Raw genomic sequence first — 18980 nt, 5'->3', positions numbered from 1 at the left:
AAATGGAGGCGCAGAGCACTGGTAGGGCTTGGGGGCAGGACGTGCGTGGTACTGGATTACACTCCAGCACCCCAAAGAAGCACATATTGAGTAGGATTATATTTCAAAATTATACCAGAATAGGAGGCTCCTGGATTCCCTTCACACATGGATAGAGCAAATAAACACCTACTTCTGTTTTGAGTCCCTCTTAAATAAAGTTATAATGGACGGACAGACCTATGCATTGGACCACTCAGAAAATCTCTACCATCCAAAGGGCAGGCAAAGTTGGGGGACACGTGGGCATTAGTCCTGCCTTGAGCTATGTGCCACATAATTCAGACAGAATACCCCCATCCAGTGGCACCCAGAGTAGAGGAAAACTGAATTGGGGTAAGAAATGGAGCACATGGGACACGAAATGACTTGTAGCTGGAAAAGCAATTTGTCTGGTGCTCATAGAAGAAAGAGCTGGATATACACAAGTACCAGGATGAGAGAAAATGGAGTGCTTTTCTATGGCTGTGGAGGGTCATGAGCTTTATCCATGGGACCAGGGCAGAGGGGGACTGAGGTCAAGGGTCCCAGTTTATCCCTAGAAGGGATTTGCAGCATGATCTGCAAACTGTGGTTGCTAACAGTTGAGCTCCTCTCTAGCCAGTCCCTAAGAATAGACAAAACAAATGCAGTCCACCCAGCAGCCAGCCTGAGCCCTCTCCCCCCTACCTCAGTAATAACTCCAGGTCTAGCCAGTTCTTTCTGGAAGGACTATGTCCAGGCACTCAGGGTCCCAACATTTTTCCCATCTCATGGACTCTGTCCTAACCCACGAAGCTTTGTGAGCAATGGCAACTGCGCATGTGCATATCTCCCTGGATCACAAAGGAGGGGCTTCACATTGATTTCTGAGTATTCCCTGTGCTACAATCCACACCAGGAGTGCAGCAAAAGGGGTCAATCCTCCTGCATCAGCCTTTACCCCCAGCCACTGGGAATGACAGGTGTGCGCCATTGCCTGGCTTGGATTTGGATTCTTCTAGTGCTGCCACCTGTCAATCACCACAGCCCGGGAAGATGGCAGGCTGCCTCCCTCATCTGCCAGAGAGATAGGACTTGAGCAGGGGCTGAGGCTGCCCCAGGGGATGGGAGGCTGCTAGGAGTCTCCGCCACTGTCACGCTCTCCACCCGGCTGGCCAGGGGGACAGAGTGGCACTGTCCCCAATGGGCTCAGGCCTGTGGTTGCAGAGAGCCCCCAGAGTCAGGGTCCGCCAACTTGGGTTCCCCCCACAGCGGGTCCAGCCAGATGGACTCCCTGCCCCGCCTCCCTCCTGAGCCTCCCTGTGCAGGCAACAGGTGCCACTGCACACTCACCATCTCATGGTGCCCAGCAGCCAAGCCTGCCCTGGGGAGTTTCGCCTCCTGCATGGCAGAGCCACCCGGGATCCTGGGCACTAGTGAAGCCGGAGTCCAACTGCAGGAATCTGAGTGGAACCTCAGACAGCGGAGAAATAAATCCCATTCCGAGAGCGGAGGCCCGCCCCCTGCTGCTAGCTACGCTCAGGATTGGACAGCGCTCAGCACGGGGGCTTCTGATTGGACAGGGAATCAGTCAGTCCCCGCTGTCCCGAGTCTGAGCCCAGCCAGCTTTTTTTTTTTTTTTTGAGTGACAGGGGGTGATATCTGCTCCAGGAAAGGAGGAAACAAGAATGGCAGGGTTTGGGTGCAACTTTTTTCTTTTCCTTTTGAGGTCTCGGCATTGGGTCAGGGTTAGAGTGACCAGAATTCTAAGTTCTGTTGGGTTTTGATGTTAGGAAATTGAAGTCAATTCTTGAAAGTTTCATCACCTGGGCATCCTCCTATAATAAGACCACCCAGAGCGTCTTCGAAGGGCTGACTTGTCCTCTGTTTTTCTGTGCAAAATTCTCCAAGCAGAACTGGCCTTTCGCCCCATAGTGGAGGCTCACTGGGACCTGACAGGCACCCTGGAGGAGTCTACCACCCAGTTGGCAGCCTGAACATCAAGCTGATGTTCCTCCAGTTGAGTTGAATCTATTGGAGCCCACATTGAGGCTGGAGGCAGAGTAAGGAAATCAGCACAGAAGAGAACCAAGAGTGCAGACCTGAGTAAACCGCAGCTGCACCAGGGCTCCCTTGCTCTCTGGCCACTGGGGGTTGAATTCAGAGGCCTCGACCTCTGAGCCCCTCCCCCAGCCCTAGTTTGAATTTTATTTAGAGACAGGGTCTCACTGAGTTGCTTAACACCTTGCTTTGGCTGAGGCTGCGGTGGCCACAGGATAACAGCCTTGCACAGATAAAGGACACCCTGGTTCCTGACAGTCCCCTGGATCCCAGGCAATGGGATCCTGCCTCCTCCTAAAACCAGAGACCCCCTGCCCAGGTGCGCATCCTTAGTATCAGCTGAAGACTCTGCACTTGACAAGAAAAAAGAAACAACAAAAAAGGCAGACCCTTCCTGCTTGTCTTGATGCAAACAAAGTCAATGTGTCTCCAAAGAGAGCTCTGGTCTTGTCCCCCCAATTCAGTGGTGCAGAAAGTCACATAATACAGAGAAGACTTCTCATTAAGAGGGGCTCAGGGTCTCTCTCTTTAAGAAATAACAATTTGGGTTTGATTGGGAGTCCAGGAAAGCCAATTCCAGGTTTTCCTAATTTGGTAAATAACTCCATAGACTCCAAAGCACCCTGCTCCTCTCTGCTTTTGTTAACTGTAGAGGCCTCCAGGTTACCTGCCCCCTGGGACCCCTACACCTGCAGATGAATAAGGGGGGGTCCTATCTTCTCCATGAAGTGCCCTGAACCTCCACCTTCCCACAGGCTCCAACGGCTTTGGCAGCATCCGATGAGGGAGCGGTTTAGAAAATTCTGGAATGTACCTAAAGACATTTCCTTATCCGGCTATTATTCTATCAAGTTGGACCCATGATTCTTTTAAGTACTTTTTATCTTTTTCTGTTTTATTCATTCTTTTTAGTTATACATGACCATAGAGTTTATTTTGGTAAAATTATCCAAACATAAAATATACCTTATTCTCCTTAGGACCCCATTCGTGTGGGTGGCATGATAGGTGGATTCACTTAGGTATTTTCATAGATTTAAATAAGAAGATTATGGTCGACTCATGCTACTGTCTTTCCTGTTCTTATCTCCCCTCCCTTCCTGTTGTGCCCCTTTGTCTAATTTACTGAACTTCTCTTTGTGCCGCCCACCTTCCTTGTGATGTAGATAACACATACCAGGGAAAACATGTGACTTTTGGTTTGGGGGATTGCCTTATTTTACTTTAGCATGATAATCTCCAGTTCCATTCATTTACTGGCCAGTGTTATGAAGTCATCATTTTTTAACGCTGAGTAATATTCCACCATGTATACATACCACAATTTCTTTATCTATTCATCTGTTCATGGGCATTTAGGCTGGTTCTGTAGCTTAGCTATTGTGAGTTGTGCTATCATGAACATTGATGTGGCTGTGTCCCTGTAGTATGAAGATTTTAAATCCTGTAATTTATGCTGAGGAGTGGGATAACTGAGTCAAATGGTGGTTCCAGTCCTAGTTTCTTGAGGATTCTCCACCCTGCTTTCCAGAGGGGTTGCACCAATGTGCAGTGCCTCCAACAAGGTGTGAGCATTTCCTGTCCCCAACATCCTCACAGATTTATTCTTACTGTATTCTTGATAATTGCTATTGTAACTGGAGAGAAAGAGAAGCTCAGTGCAGTTTTAATTTGCATTTCCCTGATTGCTAGATATGTTGCCTTTTCAGTATTTATTTTTTAAAATATTTATTTTCTATTCAAGTCGGACCCAATTCCTTTATTCTATCCATTTCTTTTTCTGTGGTGTTGAAGATGAAACCCAGGGACTCGCACGTGCTAGGCAAGTACTCTACAGCCGAGCCTTAGCCCCAGCCCTCATTTTCAGTATTTTTTACATTTGCTTCTCAGTAACAGCAGCCCAGGTATTTGGGGGACCAGTTTTGCTGCATTTATGAAATGGGAACATTTGTCTTTAAGGAAAACTGAGAAGGTCAAGGCACATGCCCAGGATTCCAGGGATGAGCAGTACACAGTTGTCTTGCCCAGGATGAGGAGAAGATTATGTGGCTGAGAAGAACCCCTTCTTCCCCCATGAGGGAAATGATTCATTATCATTGCTGTTACTTTTCTTCACCAAAATGTGAAATTTTCCTAAACTACCGGTTCCACTAAATTTAGGCCCCTGGATGGAGCTCAGATTTGTCTTGAGAGGCAAGGAAAAGGGAATAACCAACCCAGTGGTTCCAATACCAACAAGCTAGACATTGGGCTCCTTGGGGACAAAACACTGGGGTTTACCCAATAATTAACAACCCAAGAGCACCCGACACCCAATTAATGGGGGATGGAGAATTGGATCAGTGGGTGTGGGGGTCTGTGGGTGGCCAGCTGCAAAAGCTTGCCTCTGGGTGAATTCCTTGCATCTGGGAGGTTTTTCAACACCAATGAGATAAACAGAGTGGCGAGAACACTGGCAAAACCCTCTGCAATATTCTAGCCAGGAAAATTCATGAGCACTTTAAAAGCATCTTCATGTTTACCCTCAGTCAAATGTGCCTCAATCCGAATGAAACCATTTGAAAAGAGTTGTCAACATGAAAAGTTTCTGAAATCTGCTGGTTTGTGGATCACTGCAAATCTATATGAGTCCATGGCTAAATACATAAGTAAAAATAGAAATCTAATAATGAGCATTTTCTTAAAACTTCTCTCCTGAAAACACTGCCCTATGTGCTTTGATAACTAAATCACCATTTAATCATTTCTCTAGCAACACTTGAGGTCCATAAAGAACTGTGGAACACGTCTGGTTGGGGCAGAAATGTTGAGATACCAAAAAGAAAGTTACTCTGAACCTCAAAGGAAAAGATTCATAAATCACCAGAATGCAGGAATGCCCACAAAATATTTGAAATTAAAAACAAGGGACTGGGGTTGGGGCTCAGTGACAGAGCACCTGCCTAGCACCTGTGAGGCACTGGGTTCAATCCTCAGCACCACATTAAATAGAAATATGTAAAATAAAGGTATCCTGTCCAACTAAAAACTATTTTTAAAAATAAAGATGAGATTTATGAAAAAGCAACTCCCTGCAATGCAGCATTTCTCCTAGACCAGCTTCCTGGACCCCCAAATAGGAGCATGATGTGAGCAAGCTTAGAAAAATGGGTGAGAAATTGCAGAACTCTGCTCTGGCCCCATCACTAGTCCAGCCCCACTTAAATGTCCCTCTCCAAATAGCAACACCTCAGACCACGTACTTACTGTCTCTCTCCTTAGGGTTATCTCACATTTTTTCCTTTGTTTCTTCTTGTGGTGCTGGGGATTGAACCTGGGACCTTGTGCATGCAGGGCAAGCACACTACCGACCTCACTGAATCCCTGGCCCCTGACATTCTTTCCTGAATGTGCATCTGTTTTCTAAATAGGTGTATCCATGCGCCTGACAATGATGAAGTTGTTTCCTTCTTTGAAAACCAAGGAACCTACTTTTTCTGAGCTGATGTCCCTCTCTCTCCCTGAAATCCCTTCCCACTACACAACCTCACACAGCCAGAGTCAGACTTGAGCTTTGGAATTGTGTGGGTTTTTTATTGTTTTGGGTGTGATATCACATATATCACTGGAGGATGGTAACCAGCAGCCATGCACTTTTTTTAATAAGCAAAGGACAAGGTTTGGTAGCACATGTCATTAAGGCCAGGCATTTGGGAGGCTGCTTCAGGAGGATATCAAGTCAGAGGGCACAGTTGGCCTCTTAGCAAGACCCTGCCTCAAAATAAAATATTCAAAGTTCTGACACTGGGTGAGTCTTCATGAACAATGAAGGGTGAGAATTCCTGTTTCCACAGTCTCCCCTTAGGATGCTGTGTGTAGGTGTGTGACTGTGACCTTCCAACAGGACCTAGAGCTGGTGCTGGTGTCCACCTGTATTAATAAATGGATCAAATGAAGTGAGTAAATAAGTAAAGCAATCAAAGATCTGACACTGTAGCTGGTTGTGATCCCAGGGATATGGAGGTTAGGTTGTGTTTCTTGGCTCTTGTGTTCTTGCAAGAGAGGATTTTAGATTATACATAAAATGTAATCAAAGTAGAGCAAAGCTCATTGGCCCAGAAATCACTATCAGGAAATGGGGAGGAAAACAGTGAGTCTTCTCTGAAATCTCTAGGCCTCACACTCCATTGATCCTGAAGTTTATGGGAGATGCTGTGGGTGATTCCAAAAATCTGCCCATGGACCAATTCCTACTTTTAACTGGCAGTAAGAGGACATTGTGTTTGTAGGTTCCTACTCCACATGGTCTTGTCCAGAGGCACCAAAGGAAAACCCAAGTGTGTGTGTGTGTGTGTGTGTGTGTGTGTGTGTGTGTGTGTGTGTGAATGTGTGTGTGTGTGTCTTTGTGAATTTTACTACAATAAAATTTTATTATGGCATCTATTATGAAGACAAACAACAACAAGTGTTGGCGAGGATGTCGGGAAAATGGTACACTCATACACTGCTGGTGGGACTGCAAATTGGTGCAGCCAATATGGAAAGCAGTATGAAGATTCCTTGGAAATCTGAGAATGAAACTACCATTTTACACAGCTATCCTGTGGAGCCAACCTAGATGCCCTCAGTGGATGAATGGAATAAAAAATATGCATTATTTATACACAATGGAATTTTATTCAGCAATAAAAGAATAAAATCATGTGTGTGGGGGGAGATTATATTCTTGTTCTCTTGGTTTCTGACTTTTGGTTTCTCACTTTTAGGGAATAGAGTTTTTCTGAGATTCTCACCAGTATCTTTGCCTTTGTCAAATGGTTATTGCAACTTACTTCTGTTTCTTGCTGTCTAACTTTTGTGGTTTTCCAATATGAGGTATGAGGTAGTAGTGGATTTTAAGTGGATATTTTTAATGTAGGGGTTCACTAATTACTATTAGAAGCAACAGATGAGCTCAGAACAGTAATAAAATTTAATATCATCAGTTATTTATGTGAATAAGAAAATAAGTAGCAAACATAAAATTAAAGACAGTTCTAATGACCATAATATCAAAAGCAAAATACTTGGGAATTTTTTCAAGAAATGTGAACACTTGCACATTTAACATGGCTTGTTTTTAGAAAATATACCATTATTTCTAAGCCACCTTCTTTTTTTGTGGTGACCTTAACTCATAGAAAAATGATAGGAATTAAAACTTTCCCCTGTGATCCTGAGGACAGGACTTAGTTATGGTCTACCAGTGAGCTCTATCATCATCCCATTTTTATTTTTATTTGAGATATGGTCTTGCCAAGTTAGTGAGGCTAGACTCAAAGTTGTGACCCTCAAGGCTTGGCTTCCAGGGCACCTGGGGTTACATGCATGTGCCATCACAACCCTGAAAGGGATTAGTCTTTTTTGTTTTCTTTAGTTGTAGTGGACACAGTAACTTATTTTATATATTTATTTTTATGTGGTGCTGAGGATTGAACCCAGTGCCTCACATGTGCTAGGCAGGTGCTCTCCCTCTGAGATCCCTCCCCCAGGGGTTACATTCCTGACTTTCATATTACATGTTGGCTCAGGATAATATCTAGGTTTGCAAACGAGAATAATGTCCCCATTTTGTGAGTAGAAGTTAGAGGCCACAATGAGAGAAAATGTCTATCCTTATCCTTGGAAGAGGAACATCAACTGTGGATTCACCTGCAACTTAGTATTTGAGGATTTCCCAATATTAAAAATATAAGCAAAAGAGACATGAGGTCAAGGCTCTGAGGGAGGGGGACTAGGTATTTCAAATTGTGAGGCATCAAACTGAGAAAAACAATGCTAAGGTAGCGGGGTATGGAGAATAGTGTCCCTCACATTTAACTGTGGGATCACAGAAGATATATAAGAAAATAAACCATGTACTGGGTACATTTTAAAAAGATTATCATGGGTAGGACTTGGTCAGAAGTCATCATTATCACACCCCACCCACACGCCCACACACATTACTTCCCTTTTACCTCTTCCCCACTTTAGCAGTCAAGTCAACATCCACTCCTCAAGGTGCATCCTTGCATGAAGAGAAAGGACTGAGCCACAGTACCCTGGGGATCACAATGGGCACATCTTTGCCTAGCTAATGGCAGAAACTAGCAAAGGAATGGCAGAGTTCAGGAACATCTCTGTCTCCTTTCTCTCACAAACAAATAACTAGAGATTTCAATTATAAATTGATGGATGAAGTGAACTTGGGAGTATTGGAACAAATATTTGGAACACTGAAAACATAAATGTTCACCAGCCTAATGTCTTATTTCTTTTTTTATCTTTGTTTTTGTTTTTAATGCTGTGGATTGAGCCCAGGGCCACTCAACCTCTCAGCAACATTCCTGATCTTTTTTTTTGTAACTTAGTTGGAGACAGGGTTTCACTGACTTGCTTAGTCCTTTCCTAAGTTGTGGAGGCTGGCTTTGTTTCAGCCTCCAGAGATACTGGGATTACAGTCATGCACCACCACACCTGGCTAAGGTTTTATTTCATTATTTGCACAAGAGCAGTTCTTCATGTAATATAACCTACTGAATGCTCTCAAAATATTGCACTTTGTGAAAAATTCAAAGAGATAACTTATTACCTTTATATTAACAAACTTAAATATGTTTTTCTTACACCTTGGCTTCTTTTCACTTGATAAAATCAGGTTAGGACATAGTTTTCTAGTTTCTTTATTTTTTTGGGGGGGTATACTAGGGATAGGTCCCAGTATCACTCAACCACAAAACCACTGCCCCAGTCATGTTTAACTTTTTTTTTTTTAGAAACAGGGTCTCACTGAGTTGTATAGGTCCCTATATATTTTCTGAGTCTGTCTTTGAACTCGTGGATTTCCTGCCTCAGCCTCCCAAGCCATTGGGATTGCAGGTATGTGCCCCCACTCCCAGGTTCTTCATTCTTTTGTAGTTGTTGCTTTCTTTTGTTACATAAATTCAAGTTGAATAACAGTATGTTTAACAATACAGATAGAGAGAAAAGCCAGTGATGTAGGTAAGCAATTGAACATATCCACCAGAAAGTAGATTATATATTCACCATGGTGTATTACTCAGCCATCAATACAAACTCCTCTAATGGTCAGCAAAATAGATGGAATTGGATGATGTCATGCTAAGTGAAGACATACACAATAGTGTCACATCTCATACGTTAACTAATATAATATCATGTGCAAGTACAATAGTGATTAGTATGGCTGAGGAGTGTGTGGGGGCATGAAAGGCAGAAGAGGGTGTTTGGATATTATGAATACATGTATATGCATATATATAAACATCACACTGCATCCCATTAGTATGTGCAATTGCTATGTGATGATAAAACCCATCATCTCTCATAATTATCAAATTCTACATTAAGAACACAATCCTACTGTCTTTTGGAATTTCCAGTATATGATGTGATATTATTGATGGTGCTCCCTGATAACAACCCGGCTCTCCCTACACATCCATTCTATTTTCTTCCAGGCTCTGAACATAGAGTATACAATGTATTTCTGCATCTGGATCATCTCACTTAGCCTAAAGTCCTCCAGTTTGTCTGTGTTATTGCAGAATATTCTTTTCTTTCTGGGGTTTGGACCCAGGGTTGCCTTACCAGTGACAGAGATCCACCATCATTTTCTTTTTCAGTTTTAAGACAGAATGGTACCAAACTACTAAGGCTGGCCTTCACATTTTGGCAACACTGCCATAGACACCATCCTTATTTTAAAGTTGAGTAATAAGGGAGGTGTGGAGGCACATTTCTTTTGTCATGCTAGGGACTCGATAGGCTGAGGGAGGAGAATCATGATCTTGGAGCCAGCTTCACATCTTGGTGACACCCACTGCACCTGAAAAGACCTTGTCTAAAAATAATGGTAGAAGAACTGAAAAGGTTATATATGTATGTTGACACATTTGTGTGTAAACACAACGATAAATCTCTCTTTCTCTATTATCTGTAATATACCATAGGTTCTTCTTCCTGAGTTACTCTTTGGAAATTTAGGATGTGGATAGTATTGCAGTTAACTTGGGAGGGTAGATATTCCTAAAGATGGATTTTATTTCCTTCCATTGTTGAAGTGGTTAATGTCAGCTGTGCATTTGAGTAAATTGAGATACCCAGAGAATTGGTGTGGACGATCTCTGCAGGTGTCTGTGAGTGTGCTTCCAGAAGGCTGAGTCAGAAAAACTGGGGAATACCTGTAATGAACATATATATTGATGTTCAATAGGTTTGATTTGGAAAAGAGCAAGAGAAGCAGTCACTCACTTATGCTCCAAGCTTCTTGAAGTCCCCTTTGGGGACTTGCACCATTGGCTCTACCTGGGTCTTTTTAAAAATTTTTATTTGTTTTAATTAGTTATCCATGACAGTAGAATGCATTTATATACTTTGATATATCTTACATAGATGGGATATAATTTCTCATTTTTCTGAGTACACATATTGTAGAATCACTTGGGTCAAACAGTCACATACATACATAAAGCAATAATGTCTGTTTCTTTCTCTTTCTTATCCCCATATCCCCTGCCTTCTCTTCCTTTCACTTTGCTCTACCTAATGTAAGTTAATGCTATTCTTTTTTTTTCTTTTGCATTACAATTTTTAACACACATATATACCACAATTTTTGTATCTTTTTTTATGCAAGGTATGTTGACACCCAGTTCAAGTCTTCATACATGTATTTTAGATGTATGACACATTCCACCATCCTTGCTAATCCCTGTCTCCCTCTGTTTTCCTCCCACCCCTCTGCCCTATCTAGAATTCATCTATTCCTCCTATGCTCCCCCTATGTACTCCACTATAAGTCAGACCCCTTATGTCAGGAAAATATTCAGCATTTGTTTTTAGAGGGCAGTCATTGGTAACTTCTCTTATCATTATCTACTGTAACTCCACCCATTTACATGCAAATGCCATGATTTTATTCTTTTCTTGCTGAATAAAATTCCATTGTGTATATATGCCACATTTTAATCTATTCATCCACTGAAATGCATCTGTGTTGGCTCCATAGTTAGCTATTGTGAATTGTGGTGCCATAAACATTGATCTGGCTGTGTCCCTGTAGTATGATGTTTTTAAACCTTTGTGCTTAGACTGAAAAGAGGGATACGTGGGTCAAATGTAGGTTCCATTCCCATATTTCCAAGGAATCTCCATAATACTTTCCAAATTGGCTGCACCTATTTGCAGTCCCACCAGCAGTGTATGAGTGTACCTTTTCCCCACATCCTTGTCAACACTTACTGTTGTTCGTCTTCATAATTGCTGCCATTCTGACTGGAGTGAGGTGATATCTTAGAGTAGTTTTGTTTGCATTTCTCTAATTCCTAGAGATGATGAGCATTTTTTTATATATTTATTGATTGTATATCCTCTCCTGAGAAGTATCTGTTCAGTCCTTAGCCCACTTGTTGATCAGGTTATTAGTTTTTTTTATCTACCAGGATCATTTAAGTCCTCTGTCCTGGACCACAGCTGCTTCATTTGCTTCCTCATATTGTGAAGCTTCCAGCTTCTTGGACTGAGCTGTTCACAGTTTCCCAGTGTTGCCATCCTACAGGCAAAAATTTGGTGACTATTACTCCCATGATTATGTGAGTAAATAAAATAAGCTCCCTTCTGTATACACATGTACATTTTTATGTATTCTATTTTTCCAAAGAATCCTAAAAATACAGGCATATTCTCAATGTCTGGGTCATATTGCATCTCTAGTTATAATTTTTTGAAAAAACCCTTATAGGTTTTTAAATGTCTATTCAAATTTATATTCCTGGCAAGGATGTCCAAGTGTCTCCTTTTCTGCATATCCTCTGAAGTATGTGTTACCTACCAACATTTTCAGGATTGAGCCCACAAGCATGTGGTTATATCTCATTGTGATATAACCTGGAAGAATGAAAATTCCAGAAGAAAATGAGAATTTTTTTGCCATTGGTGTTGTCATTGGTTTTAGATAGAATATGCAGAGACTGGGCAAGGAAAAACAGCTGAGACTATATAAAGCTAAAAATGCTTCTATACAGCAAAGGAATCAATCAATGAAATGTAAAGTAGACTGGGTTAAAGAAAACTGATTCTAGCCCCATGTCTGAAAAAGCTCGACATCCAAAATATAGGAAACTTACACAACTCACCAAAATTTAATATAAACCCCTCATAACCTAATTTAAATATGGTAAAATACTTAGATTCTGCCCTAAAAATTAAACAAGTGTGAAAAGACATATGAAAGTTACTCAAGATCATGTATTAGGCTACATAAAATGATAATTTAGCTTTTCTGCTTTATTTGTCTCACAGGATTATGGTGCACACTCTCCATCCTTCACGGAGCATCTTGAGATCAATTAGCAAAATGCCAGGTTCTCAGTTTCCCACATTATGCTTCCTCATTATTCCATCTTAATTGCCAAGAAAATCTCGATTCTGGAAAACAACAAAATATAGATAAATTGCTAGATAATCATCAACTTTGAAAATTACTACAGAAATCAATAGAATACATTAGTAGACCCAGATTTGAAGAAATGTGAAATAGACCTACAAATCAACATTTAACTTTATAGCTGCTCAAAAATACATGCCATTATGCTGATATGGGAGCACATGCCACTAGTCTTGACTACCTTGAGGCCACAGAAGGATGAGGATTTAGGCTAAGGAATTTGAGGCCAAAGTGGCAAAAACCTAGCTCTAAAAATTGACTCACATAAAAACCAAACAGTAATCACATTTTTAAAAAGGAGCCTTCACGGGTGATTTCTATGAAACATGTAATTAGGATCAGTAACAATAATTCATGATCATGTCTAAATGTAGAAGAAGAAAATTGACTAATTCTTTCTGTAAGGCCAGAAATACCAGCTAACTCAGCATAAGAATGGAAATTGCAGACCATCTTTTTATAGATGTTGATGCAGATATTAAAAACCACTACCAAACTGAGAACAACAACAAAAAGAATGATTGGACTTCATGACCAAGAGGGACATTGTCATATGGGAAGTTTCCAAAAATCATTTTGATAGAGCAAAACTCTGGTAAATCACTTATTAAATTATTGTAAAACCTATGGCCAATTATGACCAGAGGAAAATTCTTTTTCAATCCACTTAACGGCAGCTATGAACTGTTTTCATACTTAATGGTGTGAACTAAAGTATTTATCAATTTATTTTTAGGAAAAGAAAAAAAATGTATGCTTTTCTAACTTATAAATATTGTTTGAGAATATTAAATGATATTTTATACATCAAAAATCAAATAGCATATGCAGATGATACTATTATTTCTATAAAGTTTCCAAGCAATTTCCATGAACTAATGAAACATAAGAATTACTTGAATAATGTCATGGGTTGAATGGTCAACATTAAATCACTTAAATTATATACAGTAGCAATGAGCAGTGTTAAAATTGAGGCACAATCCATTCACAAATATAGGGAAAACAATCTAAATGAAAGTATTAACAAAAGAATTTTTCACTGCAAAGTAAAAAATTAAGGTGAAATTAAAATGCAAAAAAGATCATGGAAAAAAATGGGATAACTGTTAATATTCAATAATTGAAAGTTTCAGTTTGGGTTTTAAGGGTTGATAGGCTTCCTCCAGATTAGCGCGTGGCATGGGGCCAGGCTTCCTCCTCCAATCTGATATGTATTATATATATATATATATATATATATATATATATATATATATATATATATATATATATATATATTATTAATTGTGTTATTGAGCTCTATAGTTTCTTTATTCGACTTTTGGTTAGAAGATCTATCCAGTGGTGAGAGAGGTGTTTTGTTAAAGTCACCCCAGATCACGTTTTGGTCAATTTGATTCTTGAACTTGAGAAGAGTTTGTTTGAACATAGGTGCGCCATTGTTTGGGGCATATATATTTATGATTGTTATGTCTTGTTGGCGTATGGTTCCCTTGAGCAGTATGAGATGTTCTTATTTATCTATTTTGATTAACTTTGGCTTGAAGTCTACTTTATTTAATATAAGTATGGAGACCTCTGCTTGCTTTCAAGGTTCATGTGAGGGGTATGTTTTTTCCCAATCTTTCACCTTAAGTCTGTCTTTTCCTGAGTCTCCTGGAGGCAGAATATTGTTGGATTTTTTAAAATCCAGGCTTCTAGCCTATGTCTTTTGATTGGTGTGTTAATCCACTAGCATTTAAGGTTACTATTGAGACATGGTTTGTATTTCCAGCCATCCTTATTTATTTTTGCTACTTGACTTGAATGTTAATTATTGTTTAATTTTTAATTGGTATCTACATATAGGACCCAGCATTTTAATTGAATATGTGTAGTGATCAAATATGTGCAATTTCTACCTTCTAACATATCATTTTGGTGTCTGAAACCTGTGAACTCTTTTTAGAATGTCTACAGTCTAATAATTACTTGTCCAATTCAAACTATGGGCTATAAAACCTAAGAGTTACTTTTCCCTCTTAACGGCTTTTTGGCACTCCTTGCCATCTGTCTCTTAAAACAGATAAAAAAGCTTTTCTCTTTTATGGTTCTTTGTAATCAACTTTCTCAGCTTCAACATATGAGTGAAAACATACAGGATTTGTGAAATAAGAAAAATCACTAGAAAAAGACAGTCTCCCATGGTAAATATAGAAAAAAGAATATAAATTTAAAAACTGTAAACTATAATCCCAGTGCTTTGCAAGGCTAAGACAGGAGGATGGTGAGTTCAAATCCAGCAACAGCAAGACCCTGAGCAACTTGGTGAGATGCTGTCTCTAAATAAAATACAAAATAATAGTGGAGATGTGGCTCACTGGTTGAGTTCCCATGAGTTTAATCCCTGGTACCCCCCAAATATATTAGGGTTCACGTTTAATCACTAGGCCTTAGTTATTTTTTGGTGAGATCTATATATAAATGGCATATGCCAATACTTATGAATTTATTTTATGTAAGTCAAATATAATATAAATATTTTTATACTATAAGCTTAAATTGATCTATATTAGCATGTAAAAAATAACTTAAAAATGCTTTTAGGTGAGGCTGAATGTCTGCAATCCCATCGGCTCAGGAGTCAGAGGATTACAAGGCCAAAGCTCAGTAACTAGGCAAGATTTTCTCCCAATATAAAAAATGACTTGTGAGATAGTTTAATGACTAAATGCCCTGGGTTCAATCTGGGGTACAAAGGAAAGGAGGAGGGTTTTAAAATTGCCTTGTCTCAACAACAAAAAGACATGTGAAATTTAAAACCAAAAACGGCATTCTATCACTTTTCTGTGACACACAGAATCTGCTTCAATTCATTTTAAACGTTTGAATCTTACACAATCTAAGTTTTCTAAAACTCAATAAATGACATGTTTTAGTCACGGGTGTCTCCAAGCCATTGGATGAATTTAAGATCAGTGTAGCTGACGAAAATGCAGTCATACAAACTGGAGTGTGCAGGTGCTGTGAATTTGCAGTAATAGTCAAGAACACACGGATGGGTTGTTCATTGCCTTGAAACTGTTGGAAAATTGTTTTTTGATGGTAAATTTCTGTATCAGTATTGGGAAGAACTTAGACCCTTTCCTGATAGTATGCTTCAAGGAAAGGGACACAATTTCATGCTATAATGAGAACTAATCTTCATACAGGTAGTGGCCAGGAGAAAGCACAGTCTGGTCATTCTGCTAGCTCTGGTTTTGAACCACAGTCATCACTAAATGATGTGCATCAAGTATGATTAAAATTGTGTAAATGTACTATGGTAGTGTTGTGAAGAGATATCTATAGTAATGTCCCTGCTGACGCTCCATTGTTGTTAGGAAGCATCCTGGAAAATGGAAATGATTCATAGAGGACTGAAATCCTGAGCTCTGTACCTTCCCAGCTGTGCACATTATGCCTGACACAACATAGTCCAGGAGATCATGAGACATAACACAAACTCTCTGACATCAAGGACGTAATCTGAGAAACACCCCTCAAACAAGGGTCTACGAAGTGATACCTCCAGCTTGGTCCACGGATGCCCTATTGTACTGGGCACTCATGTCCTTTATGCACTGGAGAAATCAAGCTGCCCCCTAGAGTGGGCATTCTGTGTGGAAGGATATGTAAATCACAGGGAATCTAACACAGATTTCTGAAATAGGTTACATTTGAAGAATTCACATATGGTAAGAAGAAGGAAAGGCCAAGGGAGGAGATGAGAAAAAACAGATCACACATGAAAAAGAAATTTTCAAAAAAAAAATCACAAGTTTTGTTCGTTAGAGCTGATAGTAAAGACTCCCTCTAGTATCTGGATCCAGGAAGGAGTCATGTTAGATATGGTGCTGTCACTAAAGTCAGGGGAGGCTGTGTGACACATGCACCATCATCTGTGTTGCAACCTCTAGTGAGGACTGCTCAGGCAGTGGACACGAGCTGGTGGTCAGGACAGAAGTAGAGAGAATTATAGAAGAAGGACACCCTGCTGCAAGTCAGGGTTATTTGGATCCTCTGGGTGGGTACATTCCAGGGTGAAAGTGAGAGGAAGAAACATCTCTTCTCCCATATGCAGTGTAAGCCCCATGCTGTTCATAACGGGAGAGGAAATACGATCTGTCACCCCTAACAACACATGTGCACACTTACAGCTTGGGGTTGTCCTCATCTCACAGCTCAGCTTCACCACTACTGCCAACCCTCCCCATGTCCTCTTGGTGTTCACTAACAGATAAAAGGGAGATGGAGAATTGGGACTGGTCTTGATTCAAGCAAGTGGACTGATGTCAGCCTTGGCAGAAACCTCTTACTGGTGGCTCTTTGTGTGCTGGGAATCTACAAAGAGCACTAGGGAGAAATGACTGACACCTGAGAGAGGGTGACACCATCAACCAGGTTCTCTGCTGCAAAACACACCGTCCAGTAACACAACGAGCAAACCCTCGGCAAGACTTGACTGAATGAATGGCAGCTCTTTGTGAGAATTAGAGGTGAGAACCATGGGTTGATTTTGTAATTTGTCAGGGTTTGAAAATACAGCTCAGGGTTCACACTTACAGCTATAGTATTTATATTACTATCATTTTAAATTTCTCCTGAGAAAAGCAACTAGATAAGAAAGTGCTCTTTAAAGTCAAGAAAGAAGAAGCCCCAGAGGTGCTTCTCTGTGGGCACAAGTGCATGGAGTACTGCATACAGGGCATAGGTTAAGGGTGTCTGTATGGCAGGCCAACCCCCTATGCTAGGCGTGTGAGTGGCAAACTGCTTACCGCATCAGCACAGCTCTGGGCACAAGGCCAAGTGTTGCAGTCCCACTCTTTAATTGTTCACTGCAAGGACAGTTAGCAGACATTGAATTAGTGGCAGTCTATATTCTGCAGAGGTACTGCCTGAGTACATATACATGGTAACTGCACAATAAAATCAGGCCTGCTTCCTGCTTGGTCTCTGGAGATCTTGATTACAGACTCCACAGCCACACTCTCCTCTACTTTGTTCTGTGGACATCCTCAGGGATAAGAAAGCCCATGCACTTCTATGGAGACCCCAAGCTCCCACCACTGGGAAACCCACATGATCCTGTAGGAGGGTCCATTTTCCCTGACTGATATTGCAATGGAAGAGTCAAGATCTGCTTTCATCTTTCCTGCTTTATCTTATTCTGTGGGTCTTAGGGTCCCATTTATCTGTGCATGCTAATGATATGAAAAATTGAATTTTGGAAAAAAATCTGAAAGTGAGCAGGGCAGGATGGATTTCAAGTGTCCTGAATGTTCCTCTAAGCAAAATTGAATTTACACATTTCCATTATTAGAAACTACAAAAGGTTTTAGTGATTAAAACAGAATGGACTAATACATAAAAATATTCATCCAAATTCTTGTGAATTATATTCACAAGCCTATAATTTAGCACCATGAATTGGAACTTACCAATATATTTATTTGATTTTCTAAAGTATTTAATGTACTTCCTTCTGATCATGGTCCCTTGTTTGACACTTACCAACTGAAAATTCTTCACCATGTGAGATTCCATTCTATAAAATGAGGTTGTGAACATAAAACCTCATTCCCCTCTAAAGATTTCAAAATGTACAATTACTCAAACCTAATTGTTCTATGAGTTATGAAGATGACCACAGCAAGATTATCAATCAATATATTAAAACTTATTAATTCCCTGGTAATAAGAATACAAATTAGTAGTGTTTAAAATCTCTACATGACATACCATATGTAAGTTATGTCCCATGAAGTTATTAAATTGAAAAATGAAGAAGTAAAACTGACATTCCCTATAAGAAAAATTGACTCATTTTAGCAGGATCTCAAAGAAGCAAACATCTTTAGAAGACAATATCCTCATTACACCATACAGAACATAGTCCTGGGATCCAACAGTTCTAATAAGCCCAGAGGGCAATGTTCTGTATGGTGCAATGAGGATATTGTCTTCTAAAGATGTTTGGTTCTTTGAAAAGCAAAGAAGCTACTGGAAAAGCTCACTAGTAGATTGAGTTCCCTCCTCCAATGCCCTTTTTAGAATCCACACTAACTCTGCTTCTGACGACAAAGAGGTACTTTGTTACCTGAAAAAGGTGAGCAGAGCACAAACACTTGTAAGTTTTATGGAAAGGATGTGTTTAAGTTCTGTCTCTGCAGATTTGTAATTTTAATGTCTGTAGAAAAGCAAGAAGTTCCCACTGGAGAACAAGGAACTGTGGCTTCCCCAGTGGGACATGTCATCTCTCTCAATTTTATTGTCTTCTCTGATGGATAACAGCAATCCAAGAAATCTAGGCTTCAACTCTTAAAGTTTCCTGGACACATCTGGAAAAGGATCTTGATTGAGATCATTTTCTCATGTTGATAAGGAAACTTAAATTACTCTAATTCTGGTCCTAAAATCAAATTAGTCC

The sequence above is a fragment of the Ictidomys tridecemlineatus genome, chromosome 16, assembly GCF_052094955.1.
Source record: "Ictidomys tridecemlineatus isolate mIctTri1 chromosome 16, mIctTri1.hap1, whole genome shotgun sequence".
Classification (NCBI taxonomy): domain Eukaryota; kingdom Metazoa; phylum Chordata; class Mammalia; order Rodentia; family Sciuridae; genus Ictidomys; species Ictidomys tridecemlineatus.
Note: the sequence above shows the minus strand (reverse complement) of the source record.